This window comes from Ranitomeya variabilis, chromosome 4 (assembly GCF_051348905.1).
Source record: "Ranitomeya variabilis isolate aRanVar5 chromosome 4, aRanVar5.hap1, whole genome shotgun sequence".
In the NCBI taxonomy this organism is placed as follows: domain Eukaryota; kingdom Metazoa; phylum Chordata; class Amphibia; order Anura; family Dendrobatidae; genus Ranitomeya; species Ranitomeya variabilis.
The window spans coordinates 403,265,568-403,289,377 of record NC_135235.1 but is presented as its reverse complement, the minus strand read 5'-3'; positions in this window follow the sequence as shown (position 1 = coordinate 403,289,377).

The following is a 23,810-nucleotide window of genomic DNA, read 5'->3' as shown; positions in this document are numbered from 1 at the left end:
TATATATATATATATATATATATATATATATATATATATATATATATATATATATATACAGTGGGGCAAAAAAGTATTTAGTCAGTCAGCAATAGTGCAAGTTCCACCACTTAAAAAGATGAGAGGCGTCTGTAATTTACATCATAGGTAGACCTCAACTATGGGAGACAAACTGAGAAAAAAAAATCCAGAAAATCACATTGTCTGTTTTTTTATCATTTTATTTGCATATTATGGTGGAAAATAAGTATTTGGTCAGAAACAAAATTTCATCTCAATACTTTGTAATACATCCTTTGTTGGCAATGACAGAGGTCAAACGTTTTCTGTAAGTCTTCACAAAGTTGCCACACACTGTTGTTGGTATGTTGGCCCATTCCTCCATGCAGATCTCCTCTAGAGCAGTGATGTTTTTGGCTTTTCGCTTGGCAACACGGACTTTCAACTCCCTCCAAAGGTTTTCTATAGGGTTGAGATCTGGAGACTGGCTAGGCCACTCCAGGACCTTGAAATGCTTCTTACGAAGCCACTCCTTCGTTGCCCTGGCGGTGTGCTGTGGATCATTGTCAAGTTGAAAGACCCAGCCACGTTTCATCTTCAATGCCCTTGCTGATGGAAGGAGGTTTGCACTCAAAATCTCACGATACATGGCCCCATTCATTCTTTCATGTACCCGGATCAGTCGTCCTGGCCCCTTTGCAGAGAAACAGCCCCAAAGCATGATGTTTCCACCACCATGCTTTACAGTAGGTATGGTGTTTGATGGATGCAACTCAGTATTCTTTTTCCTCCAAACACGACAAGTTGTGTTTCTACCAAACAGTTCCAGTTTGGTTTCATCAGACCATAAGACATTCTCCCAAAACTCCTCTTGATCATCCAAATGCTCTCTAGCAAACTTCAGACGGGCCCGGACATGTACTGGCTTAAGCAGTGGGACACGTCTGGCACTGCAGGATCTGAGTCCATGGTGGCGTAGTGTGTTACTTATGGTAGGCCTTGTTACATTGGTCCCAGCTCTCTGCAGTTCATTCACTAGGTCCCCCCGCGTGGTTCTGGGATTTTTGCTCACCATTCTTGTGATCATTCTGACCCCACGGGGTGGGATTTTGCGTGGAGCCCCAGATCGAGGGAGATTATCAGTGGTCTTGAATGTCTTCCATTTTCTAATTATTGCTCCCACTGTTGATTTCTTCACTCCAAGCTGGTTGGCTATTGCAGATTCAGTCTTCCCAGCCTGGTGCAGGGCTACAATTTTGTTTCCGGTGTCCTTTGACAGCTCTTTGGTCTTCACCATAGTGGAGTTTGGAGTCAGACTGTTTGAGGGTGTGCACAGGTGTCTTTTTATACTGATAACAAGTTTAAACAGGTGCCATTACTACAGGTAATGAGTGGAGGAAAGAGGAGACTCTTAAAGAAGAAGTTACAGGTCTGTGAGAGCCAGAAATCTTGATTGTTTGTTTCTGACCAAATACTTATTTTCCACCATAATATGCAAATAAAATGATAAAAAAACAGACAATGTGATTTTCTGGATTTTTTTTTCTCAGTTTGTCTCCCATAGTTGAGGTCTACCTATGATGTAAATTACAGACGCCTCTCATCTTTTTAAGTGGTGGAACTTGCACTATTGCTGACTGACTAAATACTTTTTTGCCCCACTGTATATAATGACATGTAAATTGTATAAAAAAAATATTGATAATAATGAACCTATTTGTACAAGACATATCAGTCTAATTAAATTCCCATATGAAGACTAAAATGTGTCCCAATACATGGCCTATTCTTTTTTTTTTTTTCAATTCTTTATTTATTATCTTAACAAAAGAAACATACAACACTCATCACAATATGTCTTGTAAGGAGCAAATGTTTGTAGTACAAATGAGGTTATGGCATTGGTATAATCAAGTGTCAATAGAACCAAACAAAACAAAACGTCCAAACAGGTGTCACTTATGATCCAGCAAAGGCGTAAGACCAACATATGCGTACCAAATTTAGGCTGAATATCAAATTATAATAAACCTTTTGAAATCAAAATAGGAATAATAAGTTTGTTTACTGAGGCTGAAATAGGGGGAGGAGACTCTGTCACACTAGTATAAATGGGAATAATTTCTTAGGCTATCCAAAACACCGATGAATATAAAAGAAAAATTTAAGTCAGACAATGCTCTGATTTTGTCCAATCCAGTTGGACCAAGGGGACCAAATCTTTAGGAAACGGTCGTGTGAGAGCGTATCCCAGCTTGTCAATTCTTCCAGACAAAAAATATCCATAACCTTCTCAATCCAATTGCTCAGGGATGGTGGGGTTGTTTGCTTCCATTTCAATGTAATCAGATGTTTTGCTGCTCCCAGTAGTAGAGGTGGGAGATCATGTTTCTTAGGTTTAAAATTCTGTGAGGGACGAGACAGAAGGACTTCTGGGGCTGTGAGATCCGACTTCAAAACTCCCATGGCTCTCATAAATTGATTGATTTGATGCCAGAAGTACTGAAGTTTCTGAAAAGACCAAAAAATGTGTGTTAGCGTATCCCTAGAAGGCTTACATCTCCAGCACATTGGAGAATCAGTGAGGCCTGAATGAAAAAGCCTCTCCGGGGTATAATACCAACGTGATAGTATTTTATAAGCAGATTCCTGGAGTAGGAATGCATCTAGAAAAGTCATGGGAGTTCGAACAAATTCTCTGTATGTCTCCAGATGATAGGGAGATTCTGAGTTCAACCTCCCAGGAATGGAGGAACATGGGTTTAGTATTGATTTTAGAGATTAGGAGGTTAGCGTAGACTTTTGATAATAATCTCGGGACAGGTGGCGTAAATTTGGTCAGTAAGTCCAACCAAAGCCATTCTGAGGGTGGAGTGGATAGTGTTTTAACTTGTGTCATAAAATATGTCACATGTGCCTGTTGAATAAAATTATGTGGATGCTTTGAGGCCTCTAAGGGCCATAAGTTATAACAAGGAATCTTGCTATTTAGTAAGTGGGAGATTGGTATATTCGGAAGGGAGGACCATAAACCATAGGGGTCTGTGAAATCCGGATCGAAGATGTATGGGATCAAGCCAATTGGAATTTTGTCCAGGAAAAGACCAGAAGGTGGCTGATTAGGAATCAGTGAGCGCTTAATTAGAATGGTCGTGGAAAGGATTTCATTAAAGCTTATGTTTGAGCTAGGGTAATTGGTCCATAACAATTTTCCCAAATCCTGACATATTTGTATCATTTCAAAATGTGCTTGTGCGTCTTTACCAAATGTGTTAATTTTAACCATCTGGCTATATGTATGGCATGACACTATGATTGGAGATCCGGAAAGCCCAGGCCCCCTTGTTGTTTAAGTGTCTTAAAGGGTAATCTAGCTTTTTTTGCTTTCCAGCTGAATTTTGAGATAATTTATAAATGTCCTATTCTTTAAAAAAAGAGGGAGGAAAAAAAATCTTTCGAATAAGGAAAAAAAAAATTTGAAAAAAAAAAATGTTTTGAAAAAAAATTTGAGGAAAAAAAAGGACAAAAAATAAATAAATAGAAAAATATTTTTTCTCCTTTCTCTCGAAAGACAACAAAATAAAAAAAATGGAAGAAAAGACATATCTACAGTGCTCAAAAGTTTACATACCCCGGCAGAATTTTTGCTTTCTTGGCCTTTTTTCAAAGAATATGAATGATAAAAACGTTTTCTCCACTCATGGTTAGTGGTTGGGTGAAGCCATTTTTTGTTAAACTACTGTGTTTTCTTTTTTTAAATCATAAAAAAGTTGCGTTCCCGTGTGTTCAGCGGGCACGTCAAAACGCTGTATGCGGACGCATCCGCATGCAACACATATCCCTGCTTACCCAATGTTAAAGATAGGGATGCAGGACGATGCAGGACACATGCGGAAGTAGGCAGAGCATAGGCGGAGCTTAAGGGAGGATGTTTGCAGCCATACGCAGACCAGCCAAACGCAAGTGTGAACCTAGCCTTAGCAAGGTCGAAAAAAGACATTTGTCCATGCAGTTCAGCCTATATTCCGTCAGAATCAATCCCCAGATCTACGTCCTTCTAAAGAATCTAATCACTGTAAGATACAATATTGTTACGCTCCGGGAAGACATCCAGGCCTCTCTTGAACCCCTCGACTGAGTTCGCCATCACCACCTCCTCAGGCAAGGAATTCCAGATTCTCACTGCCCTAACAGTAAAGAATCCTCTTCTATGTTGGTGGAAAAACTTTCTCTCCTCCAGACGCAGAGAATGCCCCCTTGTGACCGTCACCTTCCTTGGTACAAACAGATCCCCGGAGAGATATTTGTATTGTCCCCTTATATACTCATACATGATTATTAGCTCACCTTACATGCCTGAGTATGTCTTACATGTCTGAGTATGTGTCTGTATCTGGAATTTTATGTATTTTTGTAAGATGTGTGTGTGATAGTGTATTGCGGTGTGTAATAACATTCATATGTTTGGTGCACATTTAATAGGTCTGTAAGCGCTCGTTCACATGTGTGTTAGGGATGTCCATTTGTCTTTCCAAGTTTAGGAACAGACTAGTGAAATTAACCCCCTTTGTGCATCCTGACATAACTGTGTCACCGCCATAGGGATGTGCTTTTATGGAACAGGTTCAGGAGCTGAGTCTGCTCCATACTTGGCATATGTCAACTGTGATACATAGCCGGCGTCTACCTGTAACAGCAGTGATCAGAGCTCTCCTTGATTGCTGTTGTTTTAAAGTATTTAAACATACCTCCCAACCGTCCCGGATCCCGCGGGACTGTCCTGATTTTGACAGTCAGCCCCGGGATCCCGGGAGGGACAATAGTTGTCCCGCACTACGTGCCTAGGGTTTGTGGCTGTTTTTTTTTTTTTTTTTTTTATAAAAGCTGGGTCACCTCCCCACCAACCCCACCCCCTGTGCGGCGCTGCGCTGCCTGCCACGCTGAGGGAGAGAGCCAGCAGCGATCAAGATGAAAGGTCAGCGACTCACCTCCCTCCTGTGTGTGCACGGAGCTCCGGCTTCTCCTGCTCTTATCTGCTATCCCGGCAGAGAAGGAGAGAAGGGGGAGGTGCCGGGACAGTGCAGAGCTGTGAGCAGCCGGAGAAACTGAAGAGCTGCACATGGACATCAGCCGCCCCTGCACCACAGAGGAGAGAGTGTGTGTGTGTGTGTGTCTGATGCTGCATGTGTGTGTGTGTCTGATGCTGCATGTGTGTGTGTGTGTGTCATGTGTGTATGAGGTATCTGGTGTGTATGTGATGGCTGCGTGTGTGTGATGGCTGCGTGTGTGTGATGGCTGGGTGTGTGTGTGTGTGATGGCTGGATGTGTGTGTGTGATGGCTGGGTGTGTGTGTGTGATGGCTGGGTGTGTGTGTGTGATGGCTGGGTGTGTGTGTGTGTGATGGCTGGGTGTGTGTGTGTGATGGCTGGGTGTGTGTGTGTGTGTGATGGCTGCGTGTGTGTGTTTGATGGCTGTGTGTGTGTGATGGCTGCGTGTGTGTGTGATGGCTGCGTGTGTGTGTGTGTGATGGCTGCGTGTGTGATGCATTTGTGTCAAAGCTGCATGTGTTTGTGAGCTGCGTTTTTGATGCTTCGTGTGTATGTTTGATACTGCGTGTGTGTGTGTGATGCTGTGTGTGTGAGCTGCGTGCGTGTGAGCCATGTGTGTGAGCTGTGTGTGTGAGCTGCGTGCCTGTATGTCATTATACAGTATGGAGAACTGTGGCCATTATACAGTATGGAGCATCATGTGCAGCCAGTATACAGTATGGAGCATCATGTGCGGTCATTATACAGTATGCAGCATCATGTGCGGTCATTATACAGTATGGAGCATCATGTGCGGTCATTAGACAGTATGGAGCATCATGTGTGGCCATTATACAGTATGGAGCATCATGTGCGGTCATTATACAGTATGGAGCATCATGTGCGGTCATTAGACAGTATGGAGCATCATGTGCGGTCATTATACAGTATGCATGCGGTCATTATACAGTATGGAGTGTCATGTGTGTTCATTATACAGTATGCAGCATCATGTGTGGCCATTATACAGTATGGAGCACTGTGTGGCCATATTTTTTTGTTTATAATTATTGTATATGAAATAGTGTGATCGGCAGTGCTAAATGGGTGTGGCTGGGACGTGGATATGGGTGTGACTAATTATGAATGGGTGTGGTCAGAGGCGTGGCCTAAAATTTTGTCCCTCTTTCCCGTCTTCAAAATTTGGGAGGTATGTATTTAAATGATAGCACGATGGCCAGTGCATGCATTCACTACCTCCCATCAGCCCCCTGTGACGCAGTTACAGGTTTCTGATGGGTAGCCATGTGTTACTGCTATTTTGGTCGTTCTATGAAGCTCGGCCTGAGGTTGGGCTCAGTAGAAGAAAGTGCCAGGATGTTATTACAGCATGCTCATGTTGTTGCGAGCAGTGACTATAACAGCTCCTTGCACCGTGCCTACAACAGGAAGTGGAGTGGCATCAAGGGGAATAAAACTTAATTTTATCTCTGCAGCCAATGCTTTTTCAGTACACCAGCTGACTAGGACTTAAATGCTATTTACCTGCAGATTAACCCTATATCTGCAGATAAATGACATTTCTCGAGGTGACAATTTCTTTTAAAGAGGTGTCCATCCAGTACACTTGTAGGATTTCACTCTGACTGCTAACATTGTGTAATGTACTATAGGATTCGGATGTTTTCACACTCTCTGAGCTGGTCACATTGCTGGTCCATGTGCAATGTGCATATAGATAATCACATGACACCCGCTTTCTTTTCTGCTTCTCTCATGGTTTCAATTAAGAAAACTAAAAGGAAGGTTGGCATGTGATTGTAAGTAAGCAAACTGCTTTAAAACCGGTGATGTGACGAGTGCAGAAAGTGTGAAAACAGCTGAATCCTAAAGCAAATTGTAATATATTTTTTGAAGGTGAAAATAAAGCTTCCGGAAGTTTTTTTTGTTTTTTTTTTAAAAAGGTCATGTGTAAAAGGGCCTCACTGTAAAACTTTAGTATAGCTTTCAGTTTTTGTTAACACAACTTGCTGTTTGATGAATGAGGCAAAACTATGAGAATAATTTGCAACTTACAGACTTTTTATTCTATCATCATGTTGTTCCCACATCTCTGTAGTATGCTTGGTTTTCCTTCTGTATCTATGTAGTAAGATGGTACTGTACTTATGTAGGAGGCTCGGTTCTGTTTCTGTATCTATGCAGTAAGCTCAGTTCTGCTCTAGTATTTATATAGTAAGCACGGTTCTGTTCCTGTATTTGTGTAGTAAGCTCCATTCAGTCTGCAGTCATTCTATGTGACTGCAGACTTCTGAATTCTCACAATGTGCACTACACTCATCACATGGACACTTCACTCATATGCGATTTTCATACTTATGATCATCTGACAACTAGATTTTCTTCCTGCTTTTCATACTTTTCACAAAACATTGAGAGAATTAGGAAGAGCAGCTCGTCGACAAGTGACTGTAAGGGGGCAGACAGATGGCCATATTTATCCTACAAGGATCGCATCGCAGTGCAGGGACTGGCTCGGCACCTCTCCTTACCTGAGCTTGACATCGTGATGCATTTCTATACAGCTGTTATGCCCAGGTCAGATCCAAAGGTCAAGAGACATACAGCCGTCTGTCTGCCCCCTAAGTGTAAAAATCGCATATGATTGATTGATCACATGACCACTACTCAACCTGCTTGGGGGGCTGCACCAAACTGAATTTTTGCCCTGCGTGTCGGAAAACCTAGATACACCTCTGCATATATTTGTACAACATTGTAATAAAATCACCCTAAGCCTTCTATTTTCCAAACTGATTAATCCCAAGCATGATAATCTGTTTTGGTATTGTAGTCCATCCATTTCCTTAAAGGGAAGGTGCTGCATTTTATTTTTTGCATTAAAAATGATTGTTTATATAAACAATTATTTTGAATACAAATTTACATTTTTTAACTTTAACATTCCTTGTATTATTATTTTTTTCAGCCACTGGGCGCCGCCATTTTGCTTTGCAGGAGTGTAAGTGTAGCTGTACGACACTTACACTCTGCAAATACGGCTGCCCTGGGCATAGGAGACTGCGGTCGGCGTCCGACCCTATACCTAGCATTGTGCTGCTCCCTGCTGTGATCTGGCCACACCCCCTGAGCCGTCCACATCACAGCAGAGGCAGGAGATCGGCTGTATAAAAGACAGCGCTCTATGTACAATCCCTGGCTGCTCCGAGCACCAAACATGGTGCCTCCATACACTAGCACACTGCTCTCCTGAAATACTCTGTGCTGCTGTCACCCTGCTCCCTCCACCCTATATCTCCCAGAATCCTTGCTGCTAGTGATGAGCGAATATACTCGTTACTCGAGAGTTCTCGAGCATGCTCGGGGGTCCTCCGAGTATTTTTTAGTGCTCGAAGATTTAGTTTTCATCGTCGCAGCTGAATGATTTACATCTGTTAGCCAGCATAAGTACATGTGGGGGTTGACTGGTTGCTGCCTGCCATCCTCTGTGACTGTCTACTTGTCAGTATAACTTTGCAGTCACCAACAAAATGGCTTCTCACTGTGTTCCTGAATATCATCCTCTCTTATCCCTTAGCAAACACCCAGGAGGGGAGGAGAGGAGACATCACACCCATGTCAGCAGACTCCGCCCATAATTACTGCAGTGCAGTAATGTGAGATAGTTGTACACTAGGTTTTTGTAAAATTTCATTAGCTGCTGTGTGTGTGTTTAAAAGTGGAAATGCCAAACCTTTTAAAATTATTTTTCATATTTTACTAAGTTATATATAAAGGATAATATTTTTTAAGAAAATTTAAACATGAATTCTTTACATTTTTTTCAATCGCTGGAAAAAAAAATTTTTTATGGCACCTTCCCTTTAATAACCTTGGTTGCTCATCTCTGCTCCTGCTCTATTTCAGCCATACCTCCCAACTCTAGATGAAAAGAAAGAGGGAGAAACTATGCGGCGCGCTTAGTGCACCTCAAAAAAAAGTTTGTCCACACTTCAATTCATGCCCATTTAGCATTTCCTTCTACCCTGGTAGGAGGAAATGTTAGTGGGACGCTGGCAGTGAAGGAATATCATGGGGATACCGTGACAGAGAGGGGCCAGAAGACCTCAGCTTCTGGTCACACAAAATCCTGTACTGATTAGAACTGGTTCACCATTGTATTAAACACTGCATGCTTTCCTTGCAAGGGTTAATCAATTCAGTTGATCTCCTGGATCTGCATCCTAATTGCCTCAGCTATTTTGTATTGGCCACTCTCCTCTAATATATATGCTCACCCCTGACACGGGAATTTCCAGTGATAGTTCTTACTACCTGGTTAGGTGTTGCAGGAGAGATTCAGTGTTTGGAGTAGGTGGTTGGAGAGTTACATAGTTACATAGTTACATAGTTATTAAGGTTGAAGGAAGACTGTAAGTCCATCTAGTTCAACCCATAGCCTAACCTAACATGCCCTAACATGTTGTTCAAGAGGTTTCTGTGTGGAGTTGGTTTGCATGCTTATCCTCATCTTCTCCTATTTGGTTTCTCCTACCTATCCCTCCCCTGTGTTCCACTGTGTTATTTTGTGAGTATATTTGTTTGAATGTAGTTTTCTTCCTTTCCTGTCTACCTGTCTGTCTGGTTAGTGTAATCCCATACACTTCAGCTTCACACCTCCCTGGATGGGGGAGGGAGCAGTTAAGGTTTGAGATAGGAGAATAGCCAGGTACGTGACCCCGGCGTCTCCACCTTCCGGCAGACAGGGATAGACTAGGGCACCCCCTAGTTCGAGGGATCAGGTATGCGCCCCTCTGTCCCTAGTTACTAAGTGATAGGAAAATTCAGCAGATGCTCGAGACTGCAGGGAGTAGACCCAAATCCGTGACTGTCCGCTGTATCCAGGACAGTTGGGACTAGATATGAGTGGATTAATTTATGGAACTCCCATCCAGCGACCAGATCAATGCTACCTGGTGGGTGGACAGGAGTCCACAAATCTCTTACCTTACGGCGTCACTGGTGTGGCTTTTCATAAGTCAGGGCTGGCGGGACCTCAACTATTCATCATGCTCATCTGTATTTGAAACCTTTTGATTTATTTTTGTTCATTCATTCACAGGTTCAGCAGCCAGAACGTTCTCATCTTTATGTAGCTTCACTACATGACATCTGGCTTTTTTGTGTCTGTAAGGCCGTGTTCACAAGTTAGCATAAGTATAGTTTGGGGGTTTTTTTTTGCAGGTGTCCAGTGTCCACACCATTCAGACATGGTTGTCGCCACCCACACAATTTGCATGATGTTCCTGGGGTTGCGCCGACATCACTCAAATCTGGTTTGAAAAATCCCACGCTTGCCCAGTGTATCATGGAGCCTTACTTGTGCAGTGTCAATCGGGGAGCCGCGGATTCGCCATGAATCATGACTCCCTGCGCTTGTGCTGTGATGAGCGTCTCTGGCTGCACAGTCAGTGAAGCTGGGTACTACACACAGCTTCAGTGCGCACGCGCGGGAAGACGTTTGTCGCGGTGCATGCGCAGCTCCGCGAATGACATTCTGCAAGCACAGCTCCATGATACAATGCACAAGCGCGGAACATTATTAAAATTGTGTGGGCGGCGACAGCCGTAACTGCATGAAATGAAGCAGGTATAGTCTAACTATATAAAGTGCTTTTTGCACGATTAGACCACCATTTTTAAAAAACAATAGTGATGCACATTGCATCACCAACAATGCACAGGGGACAGTTTACATGCTAAAAAAGACATGACAGGTTCCCATCAAGGGCACACTATATTCACAATGGATATACATATACGAAATACAGGTGGTAGTACAATAAGTATAAGCAGATGATACTAAGGTCAGTTACCAGTTGGATGTTAGGCTTTGGTGCTGCGTAGCCACAAGGGAGGTGTAGGGTGCCAGCGGTTTCCGGCTTCTTCCAACTTTATACAATGAACCATATAAAGGATTTTTGTGGATATTGTACGCTCTGCTGAACAAATGGAAATCCGAACGTATTGATGAAAAGGAATGGTGGTTTTAGTCAACCCGTTTCGAAGTCTGTATATGACTTCTTCCTCAGGAAACACCACACACATATGATGTCTGATAGCTGAAACTCCAAAACCTATGATAGAACATAACTTCTCAACGGAATGTCATAGGGAGGCGGTTTGGGCGCCATCGGGTCTGGCCAAACCCCCGTTACGCTTGGAGACCAAATACAGCTTTGCTACCTGGCTTCTACTAGCTGGTCTAGATATCTACCCACACCGGGATGCTAAGAATGGGTTGAGACCTAGGCGGGCATTCATCCTGTTCATGCGATCTCAGAAATGTAACCAGTATACAGCTCGGAAGCACGATAACTCGGATATGAGACCGGATATGATACAGTTGATTACCCTACCCCCATATTCTTCACATCTCCCCTCTTTAGAGGACATTAGGGGGCAGACCTTTCTCGTGTTCTCCTGCATGTCCGTTCGCAACCTCCCCTCTCTGGAATTACCTGTTGGCATTACTGTGGTCACAGCCCTTCATGTGGCAAATGGCAATGTAGTACTGCTGGAATGCAAGGCTCCATCATATCAACCTCCCATTCATTCCAGATACAGTGTGTAACCAACTGAGGGGGTTGTGGTCTGTTTATATAGTGAAGAGGCGCCCGTACAAGTAGAGCTGCAGATGCTACAGGGCCCATACCACTGCCAGGCATTCCCTCTCCAAATTGTAGTAGGCCACCTACCTTGGCAGGAGCTTCCGGCTAAGGTACATAATGGGGTGTTCCTAGCCTGTAGAGACGACCTGGCTGAGCATAATACCAAAAGCAAAGTCACTGGTGTCAGTCTGTACTACAAATGGCCACATGAAGTTGGCTGCTTGTAGTACTGGGAAGCTTGAAAGGAAGGTATTCAGCATCGGGAAGGCTGTGTCGTAGTCATTTGACCAATCGACTGCGGAGGGCAGCTTCTTATTGGTGAGGTCTGTCAGGGGCTTCGCCAGGCTATTATAGTGGGGAACAAACCTCCTATAGTACCCATTGGTGCCCAAGAAGGACATCACCTGTTTCTTGGTCCCGGGAGTGGAGTCGACTTTCTCGGGCTCCAGTTTCAGAGCCCCGCTTTCTCTGCTCATATTAATAGGCCTAATTTTTCACCTTTGGCAGATAATTCGAGTGGCATTTCCTAAGTATAGCCATTGGCTCCTTATTATACTTGTGCCATAATATCTATTGTATCTGGCTATATGTAGCCAGTTCATTTTCTACTAACATCCAATATCATTTATTGCAATTATTTGGACCATTTCACTCTAGTGACCAGCCTTATCTTTCCCCCTTTCCACATTTGCACTTGCACTGTTTGATTTATTTTGTTTACTTAATGTGATTTATCATTAATATTTGATCTAATTATTTTTAGTCATCACCTTGCACTTGTGTGATTGTTTCTAGTTACATCTAATACACATTTGACTGTTTTGGCATCATTTTTGCACACATTCACATTGGTCATACATATGTTTTATGCTGCTCATATTGTCAGAACAAGATTAGTCTTTGAGCTTTGTTGATGTTAGGATGCCTATATTAATAATTCTGTATATATAAACACTGGGTGTATTGGCTTGTAATTTTAATATTATTTAAATCTACAGTATTTTAGCATTTGGTGTAATTATGTACTGTTTTATTACCTGTGCGGACACCTCTTATTGCTTGTAGTGCTATATTTTACCCTCACTATAAAGGTATTTAGCCTTAGTTTTCATTGTCCTATTGTTTTATGACCTTTGTTTGGCACCTTTTTTTGGGTTTGACACTTTTACCAAACTAGCTGTTTCCAGCCAGCTAACACTCGGCATGCTCATTGCTATCTAATTAACGCTGCTGGTGATTAAAGGGACACTGTCACCCCCTCCAGCCGTTATAAACTAAAAGAGCCACCTTGTGCAGCAGTAATGCTGCATTCTAACAAGGTGGCTCTTTTAGTTTTTAGTTCAAGTATTCCCAAAATAAAGCGTTTTGAAATTTATCCAAAATACCTGTCTTTAGACAGGGAGGCGGATCCTCACTCCCCAGCTTGAACCGCTACTCTGCCGTCACTCCAATCTTCAGGGGTTTTCGGCGCTGCCCCCTCAGCGCTGTTTACGCTTCAAAACCGGCGCCTGCGCTGTGTACTACTGTGCTGCGCAGGCGCAGTAAGCTCTGGCCGTCTGACGTCCCAGCCAGGCTTGCAGACTGCGCCTGTGCGGGCAGTGCGGCCACCCACCTTGGGAATTCCAGCCCCGCAGTGTGTTATGCATTATGCACAGTGCGGGGCTGGAAGGCGGGGGACCTGGGGGGGCGTCTGACACACGCAGTGCGCATGCCCATGAATCCTAGCCCCGCACTGTGCATAATGTACAGTGGAGGGGGGGCGGGATTATGTGTGGTGATGTGGTGGGGGGCAGGATTATCTGTGGTGATGTGGTGGGGGGCGGGATTATGTGTGGTAATGTGGTGGGGGGTGGGATTATGTGTGGTGATGCGGTGGGGGAGCGGGATTGTGTGGTGATGCGGTGGGGGGGCGGGATTATTTGTGGTAATGCGGTGGGGGGTGGGATTATCTGTTGTAATGCGGTGGGGGGGCCGGATTATGTGTGGTGATGCGGTGGGGGGCGGTATTATGTGTGGTGATGCGGTGGGGGGCGGGATTATGTGTGGTGATGCGAGGGGTGGGATTATGTGTGGTGATGCGGTGGGGAGGCGGGATTATCTGTGGTGATGTGGGGGGCGGGATTATGTGTGGTAATGTGGTGGGGGCGAGATTATGTGTGGCAATGTGGTGGGGGGCGGGATTATCTGTGGTGGTGTGGTGGTGGGGGGCGGGATAATGTGTGGTAATGTGGTGGGGGGCGGGAAAATGTGTGGTAATGTGGTGGGGGGCGGGATTATCTGTGGTGATGTGGTGGGGGGCGGGATTATGTGTGGTAATGGGCTGGGGGGCGGGATTATGTGTGGTGATGTGTTGGGGGGTATTATGTGTAGTGATGTGTTGGGGGGGTGGGATTATGTGTGGTGATGTGGTGGGGGGTGAGATTATGTGTGGTGATGTGGTGGGCGGGCTTTATTATGTGTGGTGATGTGGGGGGTGGGATTATGTGTGGTGATGTGGTGGGTGGGCGGTATTATGTGTGGTGATGTGGTGCAGATTGTGTGTGGTAATGTGGTGGGGGGGCGGGATTGTGTGTGGTGATGTGGTGGGGGGCGGGATTATGGGTGGTAATCTGGTGGGGAGTGGGATTATGGGTAGTAATGTGGTGGGGGGGCGGGATTATCTGTGGTAATGTGGTGGGGGCGGGATTATGTGTGGTTATGTGGTGGGGGGCGGGATTATGTGTGGTGATGTGGGGGGTGGGATTATGCATGGTAATGGGGTGGGCGGGCGGGATTATGTGTGATGTGTTGGGGGGCGGGATTATGTGTGGTGATGTGTTGGGGGCGGGATTATGTGTGGTGATGTGGTGGGGGCGGGATTATGTGTGGTGATGTGGTGGGGGTGGGATTATGTGTGATGTGTTGGGGGGGCGGGATTATGTGTGGTGATGTGTTGGGGGCGGGATTATGTGTGGTAATGTGGTGAGGGGCGGGATTTTTGTGGTGATGTGGTGGGGGCGGGATTATGTGTGGTGATGTGGTGGGTGGGTGGGATTATGTGTGGTGATGTGGTGGGGGGCGGGATTGTGTGTGCTGATGTGGTGCGGATTGTGTGTGGTAATGTTGTGGGGGGGCGGGATTGTGTGTGGTAATGGGGTGGGATTGTGTGTGGTAATGTGGGGGGGGCAGGATTGTGTGTGGTGATGTGGTGGGGGGCAGAGCTACTGTGTCGGGGGCGGCATTAGCGAGCAATCACAATGCCTCTGATATATATAGATGGTCTACCATTCTCCTTTATACAGCAGATATAGATAATTCACTGTATGCTAGATTTACTATTATCACCTATTTTATATAATGATATACATCTATTGCTGTGTTCAATATGTGTTTTAAATCGGTGCCCCATGTAGTGGACCTCGCCCAGGACCAGCTGGCACTTTTAGTACTTAAGGGTCAAGCCTGCCTGGCACCTGCGTTAGGTGTGTTAGGTGATCCTCCCAGCTGGGACTGAAGATGGCAATATGGTCCAGGTATGCAGCCTCATACCCTTCAATTCCCTTGAGCTGAGTGTTGATCAACCGCTGAAAAGTGGAAGGGACATTCTTCATACCAAACTGCATCACGAAGGACTCATACAATCCAAAGAAGAAGAGAAAAGTGGTGGTAGTAGGGGAATCCCTACTGAGAGGAACAGAAGCCACTATTTGCTGACCGGACACCATCTAACAAAAAATGTGCTGCCTTCCCGTTGCCAAAATCAAAGATGTGTCTGATAGAGTATCAAGACTCTTCAGTGCTACAGACAACTGCCCACACAGACTAAAGGCCCCGTCTCACATAGCGAGATCGCTAGCGAGATCGCTGCTGAGTCACAAGTTTTGTGACGCAACAGCGATCTCAGTAGCGATCTCGCTATGTGTGACACGTACCAGCGACCAGGCCCCTGCTGCGAGATCGCTGGTCGTGTCGGAATGGCCTGGACCTTTTTTTGGTCGTTGAGGTCCCGCTGACATCGCTGAATCGGTGTGTGTGACACGGATTCAGCGATGTCTTCACTGGTAACCAGGGTAAACATCGGGTTACTAAGCGCAGGGACGCGCTTAGTAACCCGATGTTTACCCTGGTTACCAGTGTAAAATGTAAAAAAAACAAACACTACATACTCACCTTCGCATCCCCCGGCATCCGCTTCCCACACTGACTGAGCGCCGTAAAGTGAAAGTGAAAGCACAGCACAGCGGTGACGTCACCGCTCTGCTGTTAGGGCCGGCGCTCAGTCAGTGCGGGAAGCAGACGCCGGGGGACGCGAATGTAAGTATGTAGTGTTTGTTATTTTACATTTTACCCTGGTAACCAGGGTAAACATCGGGTTACTAAGCGCGGCCCTGCGCTTAGTAACCCGATGTTTACCCTGGTTACCAGGGGACCTCGGCATCGTTGGTCGCTGGAGAGCGGTCTGTGTGACAGCTCCCCAGCGACCACACAGCGACTAAACAGCGACGCTGCAGCGATCAGCATCGTTGTCTGTATCGCTGCAGCGTCGCTGTGTGTGACGGGGCCTTAATACATGTAGGAACTAATGACTCAGCAAAAAAGAACCTGGAAACTATACACAGACTTTGAAGACCTAATCCGGAAAGTGAAGGAACTTGGAACGAAGGTCATCTTCTCATCCATCCTCCCAGTGGACGGACATGGCACAAAGAGATTGAACAGGATTGTACAGGTGAACAACTGGCTACGTCGATGGTGCCATCAGCATAGTCTTGGGTTTCTTGACCATGAAGTGAATTACCTGTATGATAGACTCCTTGCTAGAGATGGTTTGCATCTTACGAAAACAAGAAAACACGTATTTGGTAGATGCCTTGGTACACTCAAACATTCAAAATAGAAAATGAAGACAGCGCCTCACGTTGGTGAAAAATTACAGTTCCTTTTTCTGCCCTCTGTGGCGACGTTTCGATCTACATGATCTTTTTCAAGCACTTGGTACAAGCCTTGGTACACTCATCAGGAGAGCTTTAAACTAGAGCAATATGGGATAGGAAATAAACGACCATGAAAAAGTATGCAGCCAATGAATTCTGTTGAAAACCCAGCTATTAGAAGTAGAAATAAAGAAGAACGACAACAAAATCTCAATTAAAATAGAGGAGTAAGAGAAACCGACTACAAACTAAAATGTGTCTATACAAATACATAGAACATGGGAAACAAGGAGAATTGGAGCTACTAACACAGGAAGAGAGATATGATGTCATAGGCTTAAACTTGGTGGGATGATACACATGGTTGGAATACAACCCTTGAAGACTACAACTTATTTATAAGTAACCGAAAGATAGCTGGCCTAATATCTTCACTTCACCTGGATAAGTATGTTGATTAATTATTTGTGTTTGTGCTTTCACTCGGATTATACTGCTGGGCACCTGGCCATATTAATGTCCATGCTACTACCGCAATGACTGAGGACTATATTACTGGCAAAAGTGTTAGGAAAAAATCCTTTTTCTTCCCCATTCATATATTGTTCTTCAGGACCTATAGTCTGATTATCTCTCACAGGCAGTTCTTTTGGTCATTTCAGATTACATTCAAACCGAGTATATCTGCCCTCCTATTTACATTTTGGACTCGGCCACCTATCTCTAATTAAAACTTGATATCTCTTACCTTTGATGTATTATAATTTTGGTTTGGGTGGTTATATATATTCCACTGTGCTTTCTATCCACATAAGCGAGTTATGTGATTAATTTTCCATGCTACAGCATGCTACTGAGTGGTGTTGCACTCGTCTTCACCCTCCCAATTTGATTGTTTCCCCATTTCTTATTGTGTTTATTGTGCCCTAATAAAATTTCTTTCTAATTCATTGAAATAGACCGCCTTTTGCTTCCATATATTCTGTTGGTTCTTAACTTTTTTTTTATAAGAAACAGGCTTAACAAGAGGGGAAGAGGTGTTGCATTGGATGTTAGGAAAGCATATATCTCCACAGAGATCCACGCTTCAGAGAATGGGAGCTCGGTAAAAATTCATAGGTCCATAAGGCTGTTTGTTTATTGCACAGAGTCAACATTTATTTATGCAATTTTGGTGTACACAATGTTTTGTTCCCCTTTTATTACTTTTTTTTGCAGTGTTGAGGTGGCTACAAAACCACAGTTTTGGTGTTTACATTTTTCTTTCATTACGTCATTTACTGATCGGGTTAATTAATTTAATATTTTGATAGATCGGACATTTACAGCCTACAATACCAAATATTTGTATTTTTAATGGGGGAAAGGGAAGGTAATTTGACTTTTTATATATTTCATTATTTTCATATTTTGTAGTTCCCTTAGGGGACCTGAACTTGCGATCATACTATTTTACATAAATAGGTCGAAAAAAAGACCTAGGTCAATCAAGTTCAACCTTTCTCCACCAGTTGTACATTTTGTCACTAAATTAACTATAACCCACAATGTTATATGTATTGAGGAAATCATCCAGCCCTTTTTTAACCCCTTTCTGACATCTGACGTACTATCCCGTCGAGGTGGGGTGGGCCCGTATGACCACCGATGGGATAGTACGTCAGATGTAAGAAAAAAAAAAAAACGAGGCAAAAAACAACGCTTTATTACCATACCACCGAACAAAAAGTGGAATAACACGCGATCAAAAAGACAGATATAAATAACCATGGTACCGCTGAAAACGTCATCTTGTCCCGCAAAAAACGAGCCGCCAAACAGCATCATCAGCAAAAAAATAAAAAAGTTATAGTCCTGAGAATAAAGCGATACCAAAATAATTATTTTTTCTATAAAATAGCTTTTATCGTATAAAAGCGCCAAAACATAAAAAAATGATATAAATGAGGTATCGCTGTAATCGTACTGACCCGAAGAATAAAACTGCTTTATCAATTTTACCAAACGCGGAACGGTATAAACGCCTCCCCCAAAAGAAATTCATGAACAGCTGGTTTTTGATCATTCTGCCTCACAAAAATCGGAATAAAAAGCGATCAAAAAATGTCATGTGCCCGAAAATGTTACCAATAAAAACGTCAACTCGTCCCGCAAAAAACAAGACCTCACCTGACTCTGTGGACTCAAATATGGAAAAATTATAGCTTTCAAAATGTGGTAACGCAAAAAATATTTTTTGCAATAAAAAGCGTCTTTCAGTGTGTGACGGCTGCCAATCATAAAAATCCGCTAAATAACCAGCTATAAAAGTAAATCAAACCCCCCTTCATCACCCCCTTAGTTAGGGAAAAATAAAAAAAATGTATTTATTTCCATTTTCCCGCTAGGGTTAGGGCTAGGGTTAGGGCTAGGGTTACTGCTAGGGTTAGGGCTAGGGTTATTGCTAGGGTTAGGGCTAGGGTTAGGGCTAGGATTATTGCTAGGGTTAGGGCTAGGGTTATTGCTAGGGTTAGGGCTAGGGTTAAGGCTACAGTTAGGGTTGGGGCTAAAGTTAGGGTTAGGGTTTGGATTACATTTACGGTTGGGAATAGGGTTGGGATTAGGGTTAGGGGTGTGTCAGGGTTAGGGGTGTGGTTAGGGTTACCGTTTGGATTAGGGTAAGGGGTGTGTTTGGATTAGGGTTTCAGTTATAATTGGGGGGTTTCCACTGTTTAGGCACATCAGGGGCTCTCCAAACGGGACATGGCATCCGATCTCAATTCCAGACAATTCTGCGTTGAAAAAGTAAAACAGTGCTCCTTCCCTTCAGAGCTCTCCCGTGTACCCAAACAGGGGTTTACCCCAACATATGGGGTATCGGCGTACTCAGGACAAATTGGACAACATCTTTTGGGGTCCAATTTCTTCTGTTACCCTTGGGAAAATACAAAACTGGGAGCTAAAAAATAAGTTTTGGGGGAAAAAAAAGATTTATTATTTTCACGGCTCTGCGTTGTAAACTGTAGTGAAACACTTGGGGGTTCAAAGTTTTCACAACACATCTAGATAAGTTCCTTGGGGGGGGTCTAATTTCCAATATGGGGTCACTTGTGGGGGGTTTCTACTGTTTAGGTACATCAGGGGCTCTGCAAATGCAACGTGACGCCTGCAGACCAATCCATCTAAGTCTGCATTCCAAACGGCGCTCCTTCCCTTCCGAGCTCTGCCATGCGCCCAAACAGTGGTTTACCCCCACATATGGGGTATCAGCGTACACAGGACAAATTGGACAACAACCTTTGGGGTCCAATTTATCCTGCTACCCTTGTGAAAATACAAAACTGGGGGCTAAAAAAATCATTTTTGTGAAAAAAATAATAATTTTTATTTTCACGGCTCTGCGTTATAAACTGTAGTGAAACACTTGGGGGTTCAAAGTTCTCACAACACATCTAGATAAGTTCCTTGGGAGGTCTAGTTTCCAATTTGGGGTCACTTGTGGGGGGTTTCTACTGTTTGGGTACATCAGGGGCTCTGCAAATGCAACGTGACGCCTGCAGACCAATCCATTTAAGTCTGCATTCCAAATGGCGCTCCTTCCCTTCCGAGCTCTGTAAGGCGCCCAAACAGTGCTTCCCCCCAACATATGGGGTATCAGCGTACTCAGGACAAATTGGACAACAACTTTTGAGGTCCAATTTATTATGTTACCCTTGTAAAAATACAAAGCTGGGGGCTAAAAAATCATTTGTGAAAAAAAAAGAGGAATTTTTATTTTCACAGCTCTACGTTATAAACTGTAGTGAAACACTTGGGGGTTCAAAGCTCTCAAAACACATCTAGATAAGTTCCTTAGGGGGTCTACTTTCCAAAATGGTGTCACTTGTGGGGGGTTTTAATGTTTAGGCACATCAGGGGCTCTCCAAACGCAACATGGCGTCCCATCTTAATTCCAGTCAATTTTGCATTGAAAAGTAAAATAGCGCTCCTTCCCTTCCGAGCTCTGCTATGCGCCCAAACAGTGGTTTACCCCCACATATGGGGTATCGTCGTACTCAGGACAAATTGCACAACAACTTTTGTGGTCTAATTTCTTTTCTTACCCTTGGGAAAATAAAAAAATGGGGGCGAAAAGATCATTTTTGTAAACAAATATGATTTTTTATTTTAACGGCTCTGCATTATAAACTTCTGTGAAGCACTTGTTGGGTCAAAGTGCTCAACACACATCTAGATAAGTTCCTTAAGGGGTCTACTTTCCAAAATGGTGTCACTTGTGGGGGGTTTCAATGTTTCGGCACATCAGGGGCTCTCCAAACGCAACATGGCATCCCATCTCAATTCCAGTCAATTTTGCATTGAAAAGTCAAATGGCGCTCCTTCCCTTCCGAGCTCTGCCCTGCGCCCAAACAATGGTTTACACCCACATATGGGGTATCATTGTACTCAGGACAAATTGCACAACAACTTTTGTGGTCTAATTTCTTCTCTTACCCTTGGGAAAATAAAAAAATGGGGGCGAAAAGATCATTTTTGTGAAAAAATATGATTTTTTATTTTTACGGCTCTGCATTATAAACTTCTGTGAAGCACTTGTTGGGTCAAAGTGCTCACCACACATCTAGATAAGTTCCTTAGGGGGTCTACTTTCCAAAATGGTGTCAGTTGTGGGGGGTTTCAATGTTTAGGCACATCAGGGGCTCTCCAAACGCAACATGGCGTCCCATGTCAATTCCAGTCAATTTTGCATTGAAAAGTCAAATGGCGCTCCTTTCCTTCCGAGCTCTGCCATGCGCCCAAACAGTGGTTTACCCCCACATATGGGGTATTAGCGTACTCAGGACAAATTGTACAACAACTTTTGGGGTCCATTTTCTCCTGTTACCCTTGGTAAAATAAAACAAATTGGAGCTGAAATAAATTTTGTGTAAATAAAAATGAACATTTAACTTTTTTTCAAACATTCCAAAAATTCCTGTGAAACACCTGAAGGGTTAATAAATTTCTTGAATGTGGTTTTGAGCACCTTGAGGGGTGCAGTTTTTAGAATGGTGTCACACTTGGGTATTTTCTGTCATATAGACCCCTCAAAATGACTTCAAATGAGATGTGGTCCCTGAAAAAAAATGGTGTTGTAAAAATGAGAAATTGCTGGTCAATTTCTAACCCTTATAACTCAATAACAAAAAAAAAATTTGGTTCCAAAATTGTGCTGATGTAAAGTAGACATGTGGGAAATGTTACTTATTAAGTATTTTGCGTGACATATGTCTGTGATTTAAGGGCATAAAAATTCAAAGTTGGAAAATTGTGAAATTTTCAAAATTTTCGCCAAATATCCGTTTTTTTAACAAATAAACGCAAGTTATATCGAAGAAATTGTATCACTATCATGAAGTACAATATGTCACGAGAAAACAATGTCAGAATCGCCAAGATCCGTTGAAGCGTTCCAGAGTTATAACCTCATAAAGGGACAGTGGTCAGAATTGTAAAAATTGGCCTGGTCATTAACGTGCAAACCACCCTTGGGGGTGAAGGGGTTAAAAGCTGTTATAGAGTCTGCCATTACTACCTCTTGTGGTCGGCATTACAGTTAGACAGCTCTAACTGTAAAGAACCCTTTCCTATGTAGCTGCTGGAATCGCCTTTCTTCCACCCGTAATGAGTGCCTCCTGCTCCTTAGTATGGTCTTTGGAAGGAATAAGTTATGTGCCAGTCCTTCGTACTGACCACACATATATTTATACATGTCAATGAGATCTACTGAGGCATCTTTTTTCTAAGCTAAACAAGCCCAACTTTTACCTCTCCTCATATGAGAGGCCTTCCATCTCTTGTAATAACCTAGTTGCCCGCCTTTGAACTGACTCTAACTTCTGAATATACTTTTTAAAATGTGGAGCCCAAAGCTGGATCTCATATGTAGCTGCCAAGTAAATCACACTTCTGAAATCAATCTGAACAGTAATGAAACAACACCAATTGTGAATCAATTTCTCCTGCTGTTGTGCAAATGGACAGACAACAGGTAGAAATGATAGGTAATTAGCAAGACAACCCCTACAAAAGGAGTGGTTCTGCAAGGGGTGACCACAGACCATTTCTCTATTCTTATCCTTTTTGGCTGTTTTGGTGACTTTTGTCATTGCCATCTCCCCTAGAAGTACTGTTCAGTAGCAGCATGAGGTGGTATCTACAACCCACAGAAGTTGCTCGGGTAGTGAAGCTCATCCAGCATGGCACATCAAAGCAAGCTGTGGCTGTCCAGAGCATGAAGCAGGTACCAGGAGACAGGCTAGAACACCAGGATGCTGCTGGCCCTGGACTGGGAAAAGGGGGTGTCTCAGTGGTGCAAGGCAGGAGCCATTGATCGCAGTGGGTTTCAGGAAAATGTCTGCCGGTGTCGGCACATGCATAGATTGAGATCTTGGCTCGACGACAAGCCAGAATCTCAATATGCGCATATACTGCCTATGGCGGACATTTTCCTGAAGCCCACTGCCGGGAAATCAATGGTCAGAGCGGGGACTCCACTCCTGCCTCGCACTGCCAAAATATTACTGAAGCCCACCGCCAGGAGATCAATGGCTCCTGCATTACACTGCCACAAGATAAATGACTCCAGCCTTGCACCACTGAGACTTCTACGCCTCCCAACTCAGGGCCCGCCGCATCGCCCCACTTCTGCCGCCACCGGCTTCCTGCAACTGCAACCATGCCTCCTGTGACCACACTCCACTGCCGTCCACCCAGTAAGCTAAATTCAGACTATAAGATGGCCCCACATTTTCACATTAAAAAATTGTTTCTTCTATTTTCCTGGTAAATTTAGGGCGAGTCTTATAGTCTGAAAAATACAGTAAGTGTTACATCATTGGAATCATGGTCTCTTTTCCTACATTATGCTGCTCTCAGATGAGGTAGCAAAATAACTGGGGAAAAATTCCCTTTCATTGTAAATAAAAAAAAAAAATTCTAAATATAAAAAACCCAAATCCCAGTTTTAATAATAAAAAAATGGTTTACTTGTAAAAAAAAAAAAAAAAAAAAAAAGAAAAAGAACCCCAAAGCCCCACAAAAACAACACATTTGGTATTGCCTCACAATAAAACAATGTTATTTATTGTGAATGGTGAAAAAAAATAATCTAAAAAAGCAAACTCTGCCAGAATATTGCTGTTTCAATTCATCTTTCTTCACAAAAAAGTTAAATGAAA